We start from the raw sequence: 17,455 nt of genomic DNA on the forward strand, positions 1-17,455 counted from the left end.
TGTCACCTTACTGATCTGCATTTTTCAAACTGGATGGTGACCCATCAGTGGGAGCAACATTTTTTTAAAAATTAATTAATTAATTAATTTGGGGCTGTATTGGGTCTTCGTTGCTGCATGTGGGCTTTCTCTAGTTGCTGTGAGCGGGGGCTACTCTTCGTTGCGGTACGCAGGCTTCTCGTTGCGGTGGCTTCTCTTGTTGCGGAGCATGGGCTCTAGGCGTGCGGTCTTCAGTCGTTGCGGCACATGGGCTTCAGTAGTTGTGGCTCGCGGGCTCAGTAGTTGTGGCTCGTGGGCTCTAGAGCGCAGGCTCAGTAGTTGTGGCGCACGGGCTTACTTGCTCTGAGGCATGTGGGATCCTCGCGGACCAGGGCTCCAACCGGTGTCCCGTGCATTGGCAGGCGGATTCTTAACCACTGCGCCACCAGGGAAGTCCCGGGAGCAACATTTTTAAAAAGCCAGATTGGTGCGAGTACAAAACACGGGCACGTGTGGCATGCGGTAAGGAGCAGTGTCGCTCCATGAAATTCTGCTTGGGTGTGTGTGTGTGTGTGTGTGTGTGTGTGTTCCCTGAGTGGCTGTGTAAAGTGCACTTCTGGCTGGGGATTGTGGACAAAAACGTCAGAAAAACACTGAACCTCATAATCACTAGTGCCTCTTGAGCTCCAGCAGTCAACAGCCTGTGATTATTAAGTGGGTATTTGGAAGACTTTGGGCAACTTTTCTCCTCTTTCCTGTGTCTTCCTCTGTCACTTGTCCCCGCGCTGGTGGCATATGAGTACTCACTCATCCATAAAGGGCCAGGCTGCTGGGACCCCGTACTGGTCCCAGGGGAGCGAGCGAGGGGGCTTCGTAGGGCTCTCGCCAAAGGGTAGCCACGACTTGCTCCTTTCCAACTGGGGCTTTGCAGCCCCTCTACCGTGAGCCTCTCCCTGGTGCACCAGAGGGGCCAGTGGCGTGGTCGCCTAGACCAGCACTTGGGGTGGATGTGAGAACCCCTGATCGGGAGCGCTCAGGGCTGTGGGGAGAATGCCAGGTGGGTGGAGGAGGAAATTCCAACCAGATTAGGCACACCGCTTGCAGACCATGCTGAGTCCTGCGGTGGCGAAAGCCGGGGCAGAAGGAAACAGGAAAGATTTGAAGCGAGGGAACTTCCGCTGACCCTTTCACAGCCCTTCTCTTGTTTTGCTTGTCAGGGAAACTCAGTCCTCAAGCTCTGCTGGGGGAAGCCCTCCTTCCCCGCCAGGGTGCAGGCCGATGGCAGGGCACTGACTGCCGGCCGAGTGGGTTAAGGCTCAGCCTTCTCTCTAGGAGCTGGTGGCTGCCGGGCCAGTTAGAAACCTCGCTTGGCCTTGGGGGTTTCTGTCGCCGGCCCTGCTGAGCTCCGAGCAGCAGCAGCGAGCCAGGCAGGTGCCAGGAGGCTCTGCATTCCTCCACTTCTGACTTTGCTCATCTTTCCTGGTCCCAGCAGTGCAAGCTGACTGCTAGGGTCCTCTGGGGAGGTGGGGGGCAGGGGGCGAAGGCAGCTGCCAGTGTCCCTCCCACCCACTCCAGTGCTTTCGAAACCAAGTACCGTCCAGTAGATGCCATTCTGCTTCGAAAGGGCGTGAAATCCCAAATTGCTCTTGTTCTTGCAACAAAATTATAGTGATCTTTCCTGTCTCCTAGAGATCCCGCCCCTCCCTTCTTTTCCGTCCTCCTTCAGCGGGAGGCGCTTTTCTAAAAGGTGGATTTCGGAGTGGCGTGGAGTCCAGCGAGGCGTCCTCTTGAACTTCTGTCCGGTTGTCTGTGTCATGAACACCCAGGCCGCGTGCTGATGCCCAGGGCTGGGGTCTGCTGGAGGAGTGGGAAAAGGGATCTCAGGCGGTCCCAGATCAGCGCTTGGCCCCCATGTGGCCACTTTCCGGCCGGCTGCGGGCCCCCTCTGCCCAGAAGTGGGGGAGAGGGAGGCTAGAGCAAAGGGCTTGGAGGGGAGCCCCTAGGACTATAGTTGGCAGTCAAGGCGGCCTCAGCTTTTTAACAGCGGGAGGCACTTGGGGCTAATTGGGGGGATTCAATTACATTGTTTAAGCCATACAGGGGTGTGCACATGGGGTAGGGGGGTGTGCACATGAAGTGGGGGGGCGTGTCATGTGGAAGGGAGGGCGTGGCTCTGTGGAGTAGGCCTTCCATAGTTTCCTGGTTTCCGTTGGGTACCTTTTAGCCATCTGTGGCCCTTTCATTGAAGAGGACTTTTGTCCCACCGCTCTTGGGGGCGGTGACCAATCTCCAGACTTGAGTCCCACTTTTCTTCTTTTACAGGCTTGGGTTCTGGACCCTTTCTGACTTTCCCTGACCCACTGGATGAACTGGCTTGCTTGTGTTCAAGGAAGCCTTTGGTAGTCCCTCTTGAACCCCAGAACTGGCTCTTTTCATATCTCCCCTGGTACCCAAGGGGTACTTTCCTTCTCAGAGAGTTTTCTTTTTGTTTTTAATCTTCATTGAGTTCTGCTTCTCCGACAGTCTGCCCTCCCCTCCCAGCCTCCACCTGGAATGTTTGCTGCCGTCCTTTTTCATAGGAGGCTTGCATCCGATCACTGTCTCTTTAACTGCAAACCTGCCCTCAAGCTCCTTCTGAGCCACAGTTTCTCACCCTCAGAGAACTATCTTGGGGCAATTCAGGTCCCAGTCTTGGACTTAACCGGTTGGGCAGGACACTTAGCTTTTCTGAGGTCTAGTTCTCTTATCTGTGAAATGCAGACACAAATTTTCTTCCTGCTTTTTCTCACCTGAAACCAACTTTCCATTGCTTCCTTTTTCCCTTGTTTTCCCGTCGGAACCCATGGAGTTCCGTGTAACAGGCTCCCTTACATCTTCACTGAGTTTTCCTTCCTCCTGCCGGTGCTCTTCTCTCGAGACCCCCACTTCCCTGAAGCCTCTCAAGAAAAGATGGTTCCCATCGCCTCAAACCACATGCCTTGGGGCTGCTGCCCTCTGGCTGTTCATCACCCCCCTTATCAACTGCTCCTTCCCCTTTGAGGCTCCCGCCATCCACTTCCACCAGTGTCCATCCCTCTTCTCTCTCTGTCCCCACTCACCTCCTGCTCTACTGGGATGGCAGGATGGGTAGGGGCGGGGGCCCCTGAGCCTGACTGCATGGACTAGGTCCTGCTTCCCACTTGGGTGTGACCTGGGGCAAGTTGCTTCATCCACCTCTGTGCCCAGTTTCCCCACCTGTAAAAAAAAGGACAAGATGGTACTGATGTCCCAGGTGGCTGTGAGCGTTGAGTCCTTACAGCGCTTATCAGAGCCTGCCGTGTGTGAGTGTCCCCTAGGTGGGAGCTCTCAGGTTCATCATGGTCATTATCAATGACGTGATCCAGTCACTTTCCCTCGTTCTCTGAATGTTGGCGTCTGGCTCATAGATCGCTCCTCTACCCTGAATCCCATCATCATCCTGAGACTGTTCCCTCTTGGCCACCACCCAACGAACACCCAAATCCCTCCATTCTTTACGTTGCCCAGATCGAGGGCTGTTACCTCCACGGGGCCTTGTCCTGACCCAGAACCTTTCCGCCTCTGAAATCATGCGTTCAGACGTCTCATAGCCTGGCCACAGCTTTCTCATGGTCACACTGTGCTAGGGCTCCTGTCTCTTCTCTCTCTCCTCTGAGCGCATCCCTGGCTTCCTCAGCCCATCCCTGCAGCCACTCCCGGGCCCGCAGTTTCTCTGCCTTTGGTTCTTCCAACGCTGGCCTGCCCACACCTAATCCCTAACAACCCACCACCCGCTGGGCAGCCGAGCCCTTCGGGAGAAAACCACACTGCTGCCCCATGTGCCAGGCCTCTGCGGCCCCCAGCAGACCCCACTCCTCCAGCAGACCCCAGCCCTGGGCATCAGCACACGGCCTGGGTGTTCATGACACAGACAACCGGACAGAAGTTCAAGAGGACTCCTCGCTGGACTCCACGCCACTCCGAAATCCACCTTTTAGAAAAGCGCCTCCCGCTGAAGGAGGACGGAAAAGAAGGGAGGGGCGGGATCTCTAGGAGACAGGAAAGATCACTATAATTTTGTTGCAAGAACGAGAGCAATTTGGGATTTCACGCCCTTTCGAAGCAGAATGGCGTCTACTGTCCTTTCCCGTGTTCTGGTCAGTCTGCTTTTGTCCTCCTCAGCAGCTGCTTCAGAGCATCTTGCTTCTCAGACCCCCACCCCTCCTTCTCCCAGCCTCAGTGTGGCATCTCGCTCCCTGTTTATAGAGGAACCAGGCCCCCAGTCAGACTCTCCTGTGACAGTCCTTCCAACTAGCCTGCCGTCTCCCGCCCCTCCCTCCTCCTATCTTAAGGTAAGAGGGTCCTTCCTTCCTCTAAGGGGAATCAGCAGGGGAAGGGTGACGTGTAGGGACCACCCCATACACCTGCATTTGAATCCTGGCTCTCCACCTGGGCCACCTTACTTGGCCTCTCTAAGCTCAGTTTCCTTGTCTGCAGAGTGTGGATGTGAATCCCAAGACCTACCTTACAGGGTTGTTGAAAGAATTAAGTGGGGTGACATACGTGAAGCTCTTGCTTATTGAAGTTCTCAATAAAGGTCATGGGGGTAGTTATTGTGGTCAGCTGTCTCATGAGTAACCCGGTTCCAGTATCCTTAGCATACCCCCTCCCAGCCCCACCCCACCATGGGTTCCTTCTTAGAAGCATTTCTATGTCCAGTCCGTACTTCTCCCATCTTAAATAACGAACCAACCCCAGGCAGCTCACCTTGAGCCCACGTGCCCTTAAAATAACAAATGTTAGAGAAGGATGGTTGACATTCAGTCTCTCCCTCCTCCCCTTGTCACCCCCCAGGCCTCTCTGGGTTTTTGTGCCCGTCGCTCTGCTGGCACTAGGGTGCCAGTGATCTCCTGGCCTAATAAATGCAGCCATCGTTTTCCTGGCCCCTCTGACGACAGGCAGCCTGCTGGTCTTCCTCAGAACTCTGCCCTCTACCTTCTTTTCTTTCCTCGGGACGCGTCTCCATTTCTGCTTGGGTCCTGATAACTCGCAGGTGGCATCTCTGTGTCTCTGGTCCGGACTCTCTAGGAGCTAGATAAACAGTTGCCTTGAAGACATGTCCATTTGGCTGTCTTGGTGTCCGTCACGGACGTCCTGCCCTCCCCTCTGGCCTGCCCTTTGGCCTGGGCCCCCTCCCTCAGAAAATTAGGGATGGTCTTCAACTTTTCCCCCACCTCTGCCCCCCTTCCCCTTCTCCCCGTATGCTTCCAAGACCTGTCCACTCCTGCATCTGTAATCCCTCTTAATTTGTTCTCTTCTCCCTCCTACTGCTTCTACCTTGGTTCAGGGGACTCAGCAGCTGTCGCCTTTACAGGGCAGACTTCCCTGATCACGGAGTCACAGTTGAACAAACCCTCCCCTCCACGCACCCACACTTTCCTATTGCCCGGCCCTGCTTTTTCTCCACAGCATGTGTTACCTTATAACACACAATACTGTTAATTCATACTTATTTATTTATTTATTTTCCTGGCCGTGCCACCCAGCCTGTGGAATCTTAGTTCCCTGACTAGGGATTGAACCTGTGCCCCCTGCAATGGAAGTGCAGAGTCTTAACCACTGCACTGCCAAGGAATTCCCTCATATTTATTATTTATACTGTTTACTATTTTCTTCATATTTGTAATGTTATTTACATTGTTTATGGTCTCCCTCCATTGGAATGTCAGCTCCCAGTGGGCAGGAATGTTTTACTCCTTTGTTCTCTGGTGTGTTCCTATTGCCAGAAGCAGTACCCGGCACACAGTAGGTGCTCAGTTAAGTATTGATATTTGTTGAATGAATTCCCACAAATCCCTCCTAGCTAGTCCTGCACACTCCCAGTTTTCTCTCCTTAAATAGGGAAGAGTAGCAATGCCCATCCTGCCCACCTTTCAGATCTACTTACTGGATCTTGGAAGAAAGTGCAGCCAGGTTTGCAGTGAACACAGTTTAAAAAGCATAAAGCTCTCTGCAGGTGCCAGGCCATGGTATTTATTATCAAACCAGGATCGTGTTAAAGGGGTAAGTTTAGCCGATTGGAATGGAAAGTCCAGCCTGTTCTCCATGGTGCTGCAGAGCCTGCAAGGGGCCTGAGGGGGTAGAGGGGCAGCCCATTGTCTCAGTTCACATCCATTGGTGTCTCCCCCCACCTGACACTCCCCTAGCTGTCCCCGTTGCCTTCAGAATAAAACCTGGACTACCTCGCGTGGCATGCAAAGACCTAGACCTTCTCCCCCTCTGACTTAGCCACCGGGGATACGTAAAGGTTTTCCGTGACTCTTGGTTGAATGAATCAGTTGTTTTAAAAAAGATGTGGGGGAAAAAGTGCTTTAAAACCTGCTATGAAACAAATGCTAGTTTTTGTTTTGCTGAGCGTTTGGAATCTCTACTGTATCTTGGTCACAAAGAGACTTTCTCAGCCCTTTTGCCTGTCCCTTTCTTGTGGTAGAACCCATAAGCCTCAGTGAAACCCTGATGAGGCTAGGAATTCATCTGGCCAGCCACTTCATTCATTCCACACTTAACTGAGGCCCCTCCTACCCCGGGCAACAAAAGTAAGTCCTGGCCCCTATTTCCAGAGCCCGCCCCCTATAATTAGACCCTGAGCTTAGGTGATGGGACCGGCTGGCTCCCTTTGAGGAGATGAATGGCCCAACTTGATATCTGCTTTCAGATGGGCATGAGGGCTGGGGTGTGGGGTCTGGAGGGCCCAGGCTGCCATCGTGAAGGTCTGGAGTCAGATTGGGAGTGTCACTGGGATGCCTTTGCCTGGCGTTCTTGCATCGGCTCCTGTCCCCGTGGGAGACACTGGCCCTCAGTTGTACTGTTCCTCCGTGCCCCCCCACCCCCATCTTCTTCCTCACCTCTGTGGTTGTTAGTCATTCTGGAAGCTGAAATTGGTTCCCAGAAGGTACCTTTGAGAATCCCCTCACCGTACCCTCCCAGTAATCCCAGACTGCCGGGAAGGGCCGTTGTCTGGTCACTAAGAGGTGTTTTGGTTTCACATTCGTGCTTTCTCTCTGAAGAGAAAACAAAACATGTTGAAATAGAGAGAAATCCCAGCAGCAGCTTGGTTGAAGCAAGAGTTGCATAACAGGTTTAGGAAATGTCTGGCCACCGTGGATCAGGTGAAGGGACTGCCGCTTCGTGTCATGGAGAGGACGTCCTCTGAGGCCAGCGGCCTCCGGATTCATCACACACATCCTGCGAGAGACTCAGAAAGCCACGGTACCGTGAGGTCCGGTGGCAAAAGCCCCTGATGGATCTCTCATTGTAGCGACAGCCTTTGTTCCCTGGAGATGCTGCCGTGGGCAGGGGCTGGGAAGGGGGGCGTGTCTGTCAGACTGGTGCTGGTGTTGAAGCCCCTAGAAAGGGCACTGAACTAGGAGGGGTTGGGGCTGGCCCCATGAATTTAAGTCCCAGTCCTGCCATGCGCCAGCTTTGAAACCTGGACGAGTCATTTCTCTGGGCCAGTGTCTCCTTGTCTCATGGACTACTATTAGTCACCTGGACTAACATCGTCTGTTTACCTACTTGACAGGGCTGTTGAGAAGCTCAGGTGGGATCATGTTTGCGGGCAGCTTTTGTGAACCTTGACAGGCCCAGCTAATGACAGATCATATCAGAGGCAATATGCTTAATGATTAAGAGCCCTTCAAGTTAACAGCACGGGCTCTGGGGCTAGACTCCCTAGGCTGGTGCCTGGACAAGTTACTGAAAACTCTCTGTGCCTTATTTTTCTCATCTGTGAAATGGGGATAAAATAGTACTCACCTCAGCGTGTTGCTATGAGAATTATGATACACCTAGAGTGTTAAGAAGAGCGTCAGGGACGTGAAAGCACTCCTTTAATATTAGCTCGTAATATCATTTCTGAAAGGGTTATTTCTTGAATGCCTGGTTATGCTTGTATGTTGCTATTGTAATTGTATATTACAGTATTTTTGTATCGTTTCAACCTATATTCTGTCCCTTGATCCTCCTAGATCTCCTTTTTTTTTTTTTTTTTTTTTTTTTTTTTGCGGTACGCGGGCCTCTCACTGTTGTGGCCTCTCCCGTTGCGGAGCACAGGCTCCGGACGCGCAGGCCCAGCGGCCATGGCTCACGGGCCCAGCCGCTTCGCGGCATGTGGGATCCTCCCGGACCAGGGCACGAACCCACGTCCCCCGCATCGGCAGGTGGACTCTCAACCACTGCACCACCAGGGAAGCCCTTAGCTCTCCTTTGAAGATAGGAAAAGGCATGTGCAGTTTCTCATTTCATAGATGAGAAAACTGAGCTTCAGAACAATAACATGCCCTGAAACTTGGGCCTCTTTCTGCTGTACCAGAGTTGAGGAAAGGAATCAGGTAGGAGCAAGCAAGTGAGGTGCTGGGGTGCAGACTCAGATGTTAATGATGGCAGAGCCCTTGAGCTGGGTTCTGAGAAGAGATGATGGGGCCTCAGCTGCATTCTTGGGAGGGAGGAATTGGAGTTGAGGGAACACCAGCAGGAAATCAAAGTGTGGCATGGAACACGGGGCTCTAACGTATAGGTAGGAGTTCCTGGGTCAAGTACTCTAGTATGCAGGGCAAGCGGATGATGACAAATGGTTATTGCCATAGGATATTTTTGGCTCTGTCTGGCTTCTCTCTCTCGAGCAAGTTGCAGCTCTCATTTCAGCAGTGTGTCAACGTTGGACTCAATATAGTAATTTGAATTTGGACTGGCCTGAGGATTCCTTTCCAGAACACAGCCGGAAAATGACCTGTTGGGAAGAGCATTACCTCATAGTTCCTCGGTCTGCTAGGGCTGCAGTGTCCTCATCTTAAATAGGGCAGAGTAACAATGCCTGTCGTGCCTCAGTTTCAGGTCTACTTAATACATCTAGTAAGAAAATACAGCCTGGTTTGCAGTGAACAAACCTTTATACCATTTAAAAAGTATAAAGCTCTCTGCAGGTGCCAGGTTGTGGTATTTATTATCAAACTGGGATCCTGTTAAAGGGGTAGGGTTAGCTCGTTGGAATGGAAAATACAGGCTCTGGTTCCAGCCACTGCAGGATTTGCTACAGCTGCATGGCCTTGGGCACTTAACCTCTCTCCTTACACACAGTGTCTCCCATCTGTTGAATAAAGACCAGGGTGGCCGGCTGCTGCCACCTCTTTAGCTGGGTAATGACGAAGAGCCAATTATACTCTGGGGCGTGCTCAGAAATACATTTAAAATTGATGATGTAGGACCAGTGACGAGCGGGGCCGCATACGGCTGGCTACGGTGATTAAGGCCAGTGATTAAGGCCGACTTCAGGGAGTGAGGGCCCCGTTCATCTCCGTGGGGTTATCGCCTTAGAGGCTCCATTTCACTCTTCAGGTGAGTCTGCCTCTTTGAGTGGCAGGCGTGTGAGGCTGGGGACCAGGGAAGGTGGCTGATCACCCTGCAGTGTGTCTCTGTGTGTCTGTTGATGCTCTTACCTACCTTGGTCCCTCCCATCTCTGTTTGCCTTGGTTGTTCATGGCCACTGACCGTGAAAAGTAAGAGGGGAAGGAGGTAGGACACAGATGCCTTTGCCTCGGGGTCCCTGGTCCTCCTTTCCTCGCACTGCCGACACGGAGGGTTTTGCTTGCTCATTGCTTTGCCCTGGGCCTGACAGCCAGTGTGGAGGGTGGAGGTGGAGAGTGGGCGCTGGCAGCCCGCAGGAAGCTTGCTGGCTGGCTTGCTGGGGATGGGAACATGCAGGGCCCTGCCTCTGGCTTGCAGTGGGGTACTCTGCTCCCCTGGAATAGAGGTGGTCCCATGGGTGTCCTGGGGCTGTCTCCAGCCTGGATTAAAGGAGTGGGTGGTTGGCAGATGATCAGATCTAAGAAGTCAGAGTGGAGAAACGGGGGGAAGCCTTTCTTTTTTTAAAGTATTTATTTATTTATTTATTCATTCATTCATTCATGCTGCACCGGCTCTTCCTTGCGGCATGCGGGATCTTTTAGTTGCAGCATGTGGACTCTTAGTTGTGACATTCATGCAGGATCTAGTTCCCCGACCAGGGATCGAACCCAGGCCTCCTGCACTGGGAGTGCAGAGTCTTACCCACTGGGCTGCTGGGGAAGTCCCGGGAAGCCTTTCTAAAGGAAAGAGGATGCTGGTGTGTGTGTACTTGAGTGTGAGGGTGGAAGGACGAACCTGGGGTGTGTCATTGACTATAGAACCAAGTCTCCTTCCTTAGTCACTCTTTCCACGGCTTGTTTGCTAAATGTTGGCTTGCATTAGCATGATTCATAGAAACATCTCTACCGAGAAAGAGTTAAAAGGCATTTGTAAAAGTGCAGCTTCATCCCCTGGACTTCATTGAATAACTAAATTAATTCAGGCGTGGGAGCATGTGGGTGGGACCACATGTGCTGGGCGCTGGGAGCTGGGGGGCTCGACACCTCCGAGGTCACCCCACAGCAGTCCCCCGTCTGCCAGGAGGACAGAGCTATCAATGAATCATTTCCGGAGGGGGCGATGAGCCTCTTCTCATGGAAACCGAACCTCAGGAGCAGTCAGGAAAGGGCCCCTCGAAGAAATAATGTCTCAACATATCTGTATCTAGATTGAAGGAGAAGTAGATGTTAGAACAGGGCTGTACGATTCCCTGTCCCCTAGAATGTCATGGCCTGTCCCCAAGGCACCCCTCCCCTGACACTCTGATTTTGGGCTTCTGCTCTGAGCCGTCTGACCACAGAATCAACTGAGAAAGTTTTTGTGGTTTGGGGTCACACTGGGGCCTCCACGTGGGACCTGCCCCGCATTCTGAAATTCTTCTTCTCTCCCCACCCTGTTCTGAAATTTTAATTCACTGTTTCGCCTCCGAGTGACTGCCCGGTGGCATCCAGGAGGCCCAGCCTCGTCCCTGGATGAGAACTTTCACTGCAGAACTGAGGACCAGAGGAGGGTGAAAACCCAGAAGAAGGGAGGAAAGCTGTCATGTCAAAGGCATTTCTGCTCATAATTGGTTCGTAATTGATGGATGACATGACTGGCAAACGCCAGCTGGAGCAGCAGCCAGACAAGTGGCTAAAAATTAAATAGTCACGTGACTTGTCGAGGTTTAGGGTTTGCCTGAGTAACCTTTTCGGCCCAGGTCACTGTTTGTAGGGTGACCTGAGAGACATGACACACAGTGTAGGTGACCACTTTGCTTTCTGAAGGACAGAGGTTGACCTGGAGCCCCATACAGGGCCCTGTTCTTGACACTCAGATTCCTATCTCATTCCTTGTCACTTTTTTTTTTTTTTTTTTTTTGCGGTACGCGGGCCTCTCACTGTTGTGGCCTCTCCCGTTGCGGAGCACAGGCTCCAGACGCGCAGGCTCAGCGGCCATGGCTCACGGGCCTAGACGCTCTGCGGACCGGGGCACGAACCCGTGTCCCCTGCATTGACAGGCAGACTCTCAACCACTGCGCCACCAGGGAAGCCCTCCTTGTCACTTTTTAAAGGCAGCTGAATAGCTGGACATTTATTTCCTGCCCTCTCTTTCCTTTGAGCCCTTCTCTCTCCGGTGGATTCTCCTATAAATGCAGAGGGTTCAGTTCCTGGGGCTTATCCATCAACCTCCAGTGATTCTGATAAAGGCTGGAAGCTGGACTCTTGAGGCTTTTCCTCCTGGTGCCTGTACTAGTCCAGGTTTAGACAGAAGCTCCTGGATCTCACAGCTTCTAAAATCTGAGTCCTGCTTCTCCAAAACACTGGTCCAGTGACATGGGCAAGAGCCAGCCGACCCCAAGGCCAGCCCTCGCTTTCTGTGTCTGCGGATTCCCGTGGCACAGGAGGTCTTTGTTACTAAATCTTCTGGGTGTTTTGAAGGAGGACGTGTGTGGGCCTTTTTCAGTGTCGATAGACAATGCTGAGCTGTTCTCCAGGAGAAACAGTCGGGATAGAAGCAAAGGATTGATCTGGTGGACGTTACGCCATAGAAAATGCCCCGTTGGGATAGGAGTTGTCAGTGAAAGGGTTAAAAATCTAAAATATGAAAGAGAGACTAGAGAGTTCTCTTTTTACACTAAAAATTGTTTTTCCTTAAATCTTGGCTTCTCAGGCAATCATTGAATTAATGAACGTGTATTTATGGCAGGAAGCGTGAAGCGTTAAATTTATTTCAAAAATGACTAAAGATTTATAGTTAGTCCTTAGAGTACTGAGAATATCCCCATCATTAACTCAGACAGAGAAAGACATATATGATGTCACTTACATGTGGAATCTAAAAAAATAACACAAATGAACTTATTTACAAAACAGAAACAGACTCATAGACGTAGAAAACAGATTTATAGTTACCAAAGGGGGAAAGGGGGTGGGGGAGGGATAAATTAGGAGTTTGGGATTAACAGCTGCACACTGCTGTATATAAAACAGATAAACAACAAGGACCTACTGTATAGCACAGGGAACTATATTCAATATCTTGTAATAACCTATAATGGAAAAGAATCTGAAAAAGAATTGTGTGTGGGGGTGTGTGTGTGGGGGGGGTGTATCTATCTGAATCACTTTGCTGTACACCTGAAACTAACACAAAATTGTAAATCAACTATAGTTCAATTTTTTTAAATACATAAAGCAAGGGCTTCCCTGGTGGGGCAGTGGTTGAGAGTCCGCCTGCCGATGCAGGGGACGTGGGTTCGTGCCCCGGTCTGGGAAGATCCCACATGCCGCGGAGCGGCTGGGCCCGTGAGCCATGGCCGCTGAGCCTGCGCGTCCGGAGCCTGTGCTCCACAACAGGAGAGGCCACAAGAGTGAGAGGCCCGCGTACAGCAAAAAAAAAAAAAAAAAATTCATAAAGCAAGATGATTTAAATCAGCTTTAGAAATGACTTTTCATTGTAAAAACAATAGAATAACAATGAGGAATACATGGACAAGTTAGAGTGACTCCTAGTTCCTTCTTTGCCTCCAAAAAAGTCTTTCAAGTTTCAGAAGGAGGTAGAGAAGGAGTTAATACTGCAGTTTGTCACAATGGGGTCTGTGTGGGTACAGTTTTAGGTGGTTCTGTTTATCCTTGGAATTAGCACTGTTCCCTCCACAGGCTCCTGAGATTGGGCCGGACAGTGGTGCTTCCCCTGACCTGGGGTAAGAATTCTCATTTTAACCTTCCCGTGAATGTCTCTTCCAAGGTTCTTTTGAATTTTCTGATAATCTAATCACAAGAAAGTTTCTGAAATTCTCTTTCAGACCCTAAAAAATGAAAGTTAACTACAAAGCTGGGCTTTTACTAGAAGTTGCTTTTAAGTTGGAAACAGATTTCTGATCCTCTCTGAGTTTAAGGGACAGGAAGAAGCCTTGTCAGCCCAGAACTTGAACGTGGAGGGCAGGGGGATGATATGAGGAGAATCAAGGCGAAACGGATTCTTTCTCTGGCTACACACACAGAACATTTAATTTCCATTTTAGGGTGAGTTACAATTAGCTCCTGATGACCAAAAGCCCACCAACTGAGTGACCCTGGGAAAACACTTCACTTAATCTGATTCTCAGTTTCTTCATCTGTGGAATGGCAAGATGGAACTAAAACTATATGGTTTCTTAGGAAGCTTCCCTTTCTAAAATTTCCACTCCTTATTTGCATGGGCTGTATAACTCTGGGCACTGTCTTTTGACTTGGAATGTAACATATAGACTTGCAAGCACTTCTGCTTGAAGGAGGAAGCTAGGAAGACCACCCCTGCCCACGGCCCCCAGCTCTGGAATTCTCCCAGGGCTAGAATGGCCAAGGAGGAAAAGAGCTAGATGCCCAACTACCATTTGGGGCCCCTGTTTCCCAGAGTACCTGCCGAGAAATGATCATTTATTTAAATTACTTGAAACCTCCAACTACAGCACTGAAAGACTGCAAACGATTCATTCACACTATTCCAGAAATGCTGAATGGCCACAGCCCCACCCTAGAAGCAAGGAGAGCCTTGTAGCAGATGCTTCTGGAAGGCTCTGTTTATAGCTCTCTGAGTCCTTCCTGCCGAGGACCTTTCATGAGCTCACTACCAGGAAGCTGAGTCATCGAGGGGTCAGCCGGCATGGCCACGGTCACCCAGCATTGCCACACTGAGAGGCTTGCCGCAGCCATTCCCCGCACGGTGATGGGAACCCCATCACTCCCCACGGCTTGTGAGGTCGGAACCAAAGAGACTGAAACATCCCATGGAGGGTCAAAGGACTGTCCTCTTTTCAGGGCTCCACATGGGCTATGTGCTGTGCTCCTGGTACCCAGCTGGCTGCAATGACAACACCTTTCTTGGGGCCTCTGTTCACATCCCACCTGCCACTACCCGTGCCCCCAGGTGGCCCCCTTCTCCCATGCTTCACCTGCGTGGCTCCCCCCAGGCTTCCGGTCCCTGCTTCGAAGTCACTTCCAGAACCCCGCCCCAAATCTAAACTAGGATCCCTGCCTTTACTGTCTCAGCACCTTCACCTTCTCCCTTGCTTCAGGACATTTAGAGTTTGAAAGTTTTTATTTGTATGACTTAAAGAAAAAACTTATATATTTATTTATTTGGCTGCACCGGGTCTTTAGTTGCAACACGTGGGATCTTCGTGGGATCTTCATTGAGGCGTGCGGGAGCTTTTTTTTTGTTTTTTAGTTGCAACATGCAGGATCTTTAGTTGCGACATGTGGGCTCTTAGTTGCGGCATGCGGGATCTAGTTCCCTGATCAGGGATCGAACCCGGGCCCCCTACGTTGGAAGCGCGGAATTTTCACCGCTGGACCACCAGGGAAGTCCCTATTTGTATGAGTTTTGGTTTGCTCTTCCCCTCGCCTACTAGACTCTAACCTCCTTGAAGGCAAGGACTCGCTGCCTGCCCCCATCCCCAGCACCCCTAGCAGCGCCCTGTTTATGTCGTAGGGAGAATTTGTTGGTCGAATGACCCAGTTTTACCAACGCGAGACTCCTGCGGTCTGGCCACTCACTCTCATCCCCGGCACCCATCTTCTTCTCTCCCCCTGGAAACCCTTCTCATCAGTTGACTTTGGTTTAAATCATACACTTGAGCTCTGTTTCCAGGATGAGGGTTTTCAACGGCATGAAATCTCACCCAGGGTTGAAGGTTCCTGCCATTCTCTTAGGCATCCAGGGAAACTTACAAATAGCTCCCCCAAAACTTAGGAAATAATTTGTACGTGCAAAAAAGTCGTATTATACATGCAAGTGGATTTTGGAGGCTGAGAGGCGAGTCTTCAGGATGCTACCTTTGGTGTCTTTCCCCTGAGACCCTTAGAACATCGAGCCTGGTGTTTCTGGTGTTTTGTCATCTTTGTTATTGTCTGGTATATGAAGGAAGCAGAAGAACATCCCCTCCAGCTGTGACCTGGCCCCGCCTACACGTAAATCACCCAGCATTTTGGAGATGATCTGACAGCAGCATTTGTGGGAAATCTGGCTTCGGACACATCTGGGACATTTACCCAGGGCCCATGCTTAGCCCTCTAGTGTTCCCTGAACTCTGGAGCCTGGCTCTCCTAGGGCTTATATCCTGGGCTCTTATCCTGTGTGTTAGATCCCAGCAAATGTGAGATGCATCACACTGTGGGACATAGATCCTCAGTAAGCAGATAGATAGCTGTTTGGGGAGGAGAGTATATCTGGGGCTTAACGTGCTTGCTTTGTGTATGTCTGTGGATGAAATGCAGCATACCTCTGAGTCCTTGACTATCGTTATGGAGTGTCAAAGCACAGTGCTGGGGCGCTGAGATCACAACAGATGAGGCTGCCCCTTCCTTCGTGTTTCTCTCAGACTTTAATGGGAGACAGGCATGCAGACGCATCACCTGATATAATTATAAGTAGAGGAATGAGCAAGAGAAGGCTGGTGACAGGGCAGCTTTGAAAAGGCTTTTTTTCCTGTGGATAACAGGCTCATAGTGGGGCTTGCTTTAGAAGGTATGGCTTCTCTGGCGGACGTGGAAGCCAGTCTTGCAGAAGCTGGCAGGACCGCACTTGACTTGGGAACCGTGCACGGGACTCACGAGGTGCCTGGCTCCCTGAGCCTGTCCAGGGTGGATCCAGGAGGGCTGTCACCCACAGCTCCCTGGCTCTGATGGCAAGGTAGGGCCTTGGAAACACCGGCATCATCACCCAGTCTCTCACATACAAAGGTTTGGCTGGTTTTTGACAGCTACCTCCATGCCTGAGCAGGTGGGGTATGATATCTTCCTGGCATGATATCTTTTGGGCTGACACAGGCCAAGGGTGTATTAGACAGGGACACACTGCATCACTGGGGCCGGGGGCCAGCATGTGGAAAAGGGTGAGCATCCCAGCTCTGCATCTTAAGCCTTTCTGCCTTACGTCAAAGCTTTGCCTTCCGTCCAAGAGCCCCTGGGCTGAACTTCCAGGTACTTCCTTCCAAGGCAGGCCCTGGAGCCAGGGATGTTGCTGTGTCCAGGCGATTATGCTGTGCATTTGAGCCTCTGGTCGCCTTCGCCAAAAACAGACAAGAAAAACAAAAATTGTTCTCCCAGCTGTGCAAAGAAACCTCAGGGAACCCATTGGATTGTGACAGGATTTCAGACTGTGATTTCAGAAATGCATACGGAGTGAGCTGTCGATTAGATTGAGGATTGTTTAAGAATTGTGGTTAAAATACACATAACATAAAACTCGCCATCTTACCCTTTTTTCAGAGTACAGTTCAGTAGTGTGGTATATCGACATTATTGTATAATACAACCGTCACCACCATCCATCTCCAGAACTTTTCTCATCTTTGCAAACTGAAACTCTGTCCCCATTAAACAGCATCTCCCCATTGTCCCCAGTCCCCTAGCAACCACCATTCTACTTTCTGTCACTTTGCATTTGACTATTTCAGATACCTCATGTAAGTGGAATCATACAGTATTTGTCTTTTTTTTTTTGCGGTACGCGGGCCTCTCACCGTTGTGGCCTCTCCCGTTGCGGAGCACAGGCTCCGGACGCGCAGGCTCAGCGGCCATGGCTCACGGGCCCAGCCACTCCGCGGCATGTGGGATCCTCCTGGACCGGGGCACGAACCCACGTCCCCTGCATCGGCAGGCGGACTCTCAACCACTGAGCCACCAGGGAAGCCCCCAGTATTTGTCTTTTTGTGATCGGCTTATTTCACTTAGCTTGATGTCTTCAAGGTTCGTCCGTGTTGTGGCATGTGTCAGAATTTCCGTCCTTGTTGAGGCTGAATAATATTCCGTTGCATGGATAATGGCACCTTTTGTTTATTCATTCATCTGTGGATGGACACTTGGGTTGCTTCCACCCCTTGGCTATTGTGACGAATGCTGCTGTGAACGTGGGTGTACAGATATCTCTTTGGGACTCTGCTTTCAATTCTTTTGGATGTATACCCAGCAGTGGGATTGCTGGATCGTGTAATGATTCTATTTAAAATTTTTTTTGGAACTTCCATACTGTTTTCCGTAGGGGCTGCACCATTTTACACGCACACCAGCTACAC

The 17,455-nt window shown here is 51.0% G+C and overlaps 1 protein-coding gene across 3 annotated transcripts in view; it reads left to right on the plus strand.

The window, feature by feature from the left end:
* Window positions 1-17,455, plus strand: part of SLC25A37 (solute carrier family 25 member 37) — a 42,958-nt gene that overhangs the window by 3,434 nt on the left and 22,069 nt on the right. The window lies entirely within an intron of this gene.

Source organism: Aethalodelphis obliquidens, unplaced genomic scaffold, assembly GCF_003676395.1.
Source record: "Aethalodelphis obliquidens isolate GAN/ISIS:26980383/991018 unplaced genomic scaffold, ASM367639v1 scaffold61, whole genome shotgun sequence".
NCBI classification, from domain to species: Eukaryota; Metazoa; Chordata; class Mammalia; order Artiodactyla; family Delphinidae; genus Aethalodelphis; species Aethalodelphis obliquidens.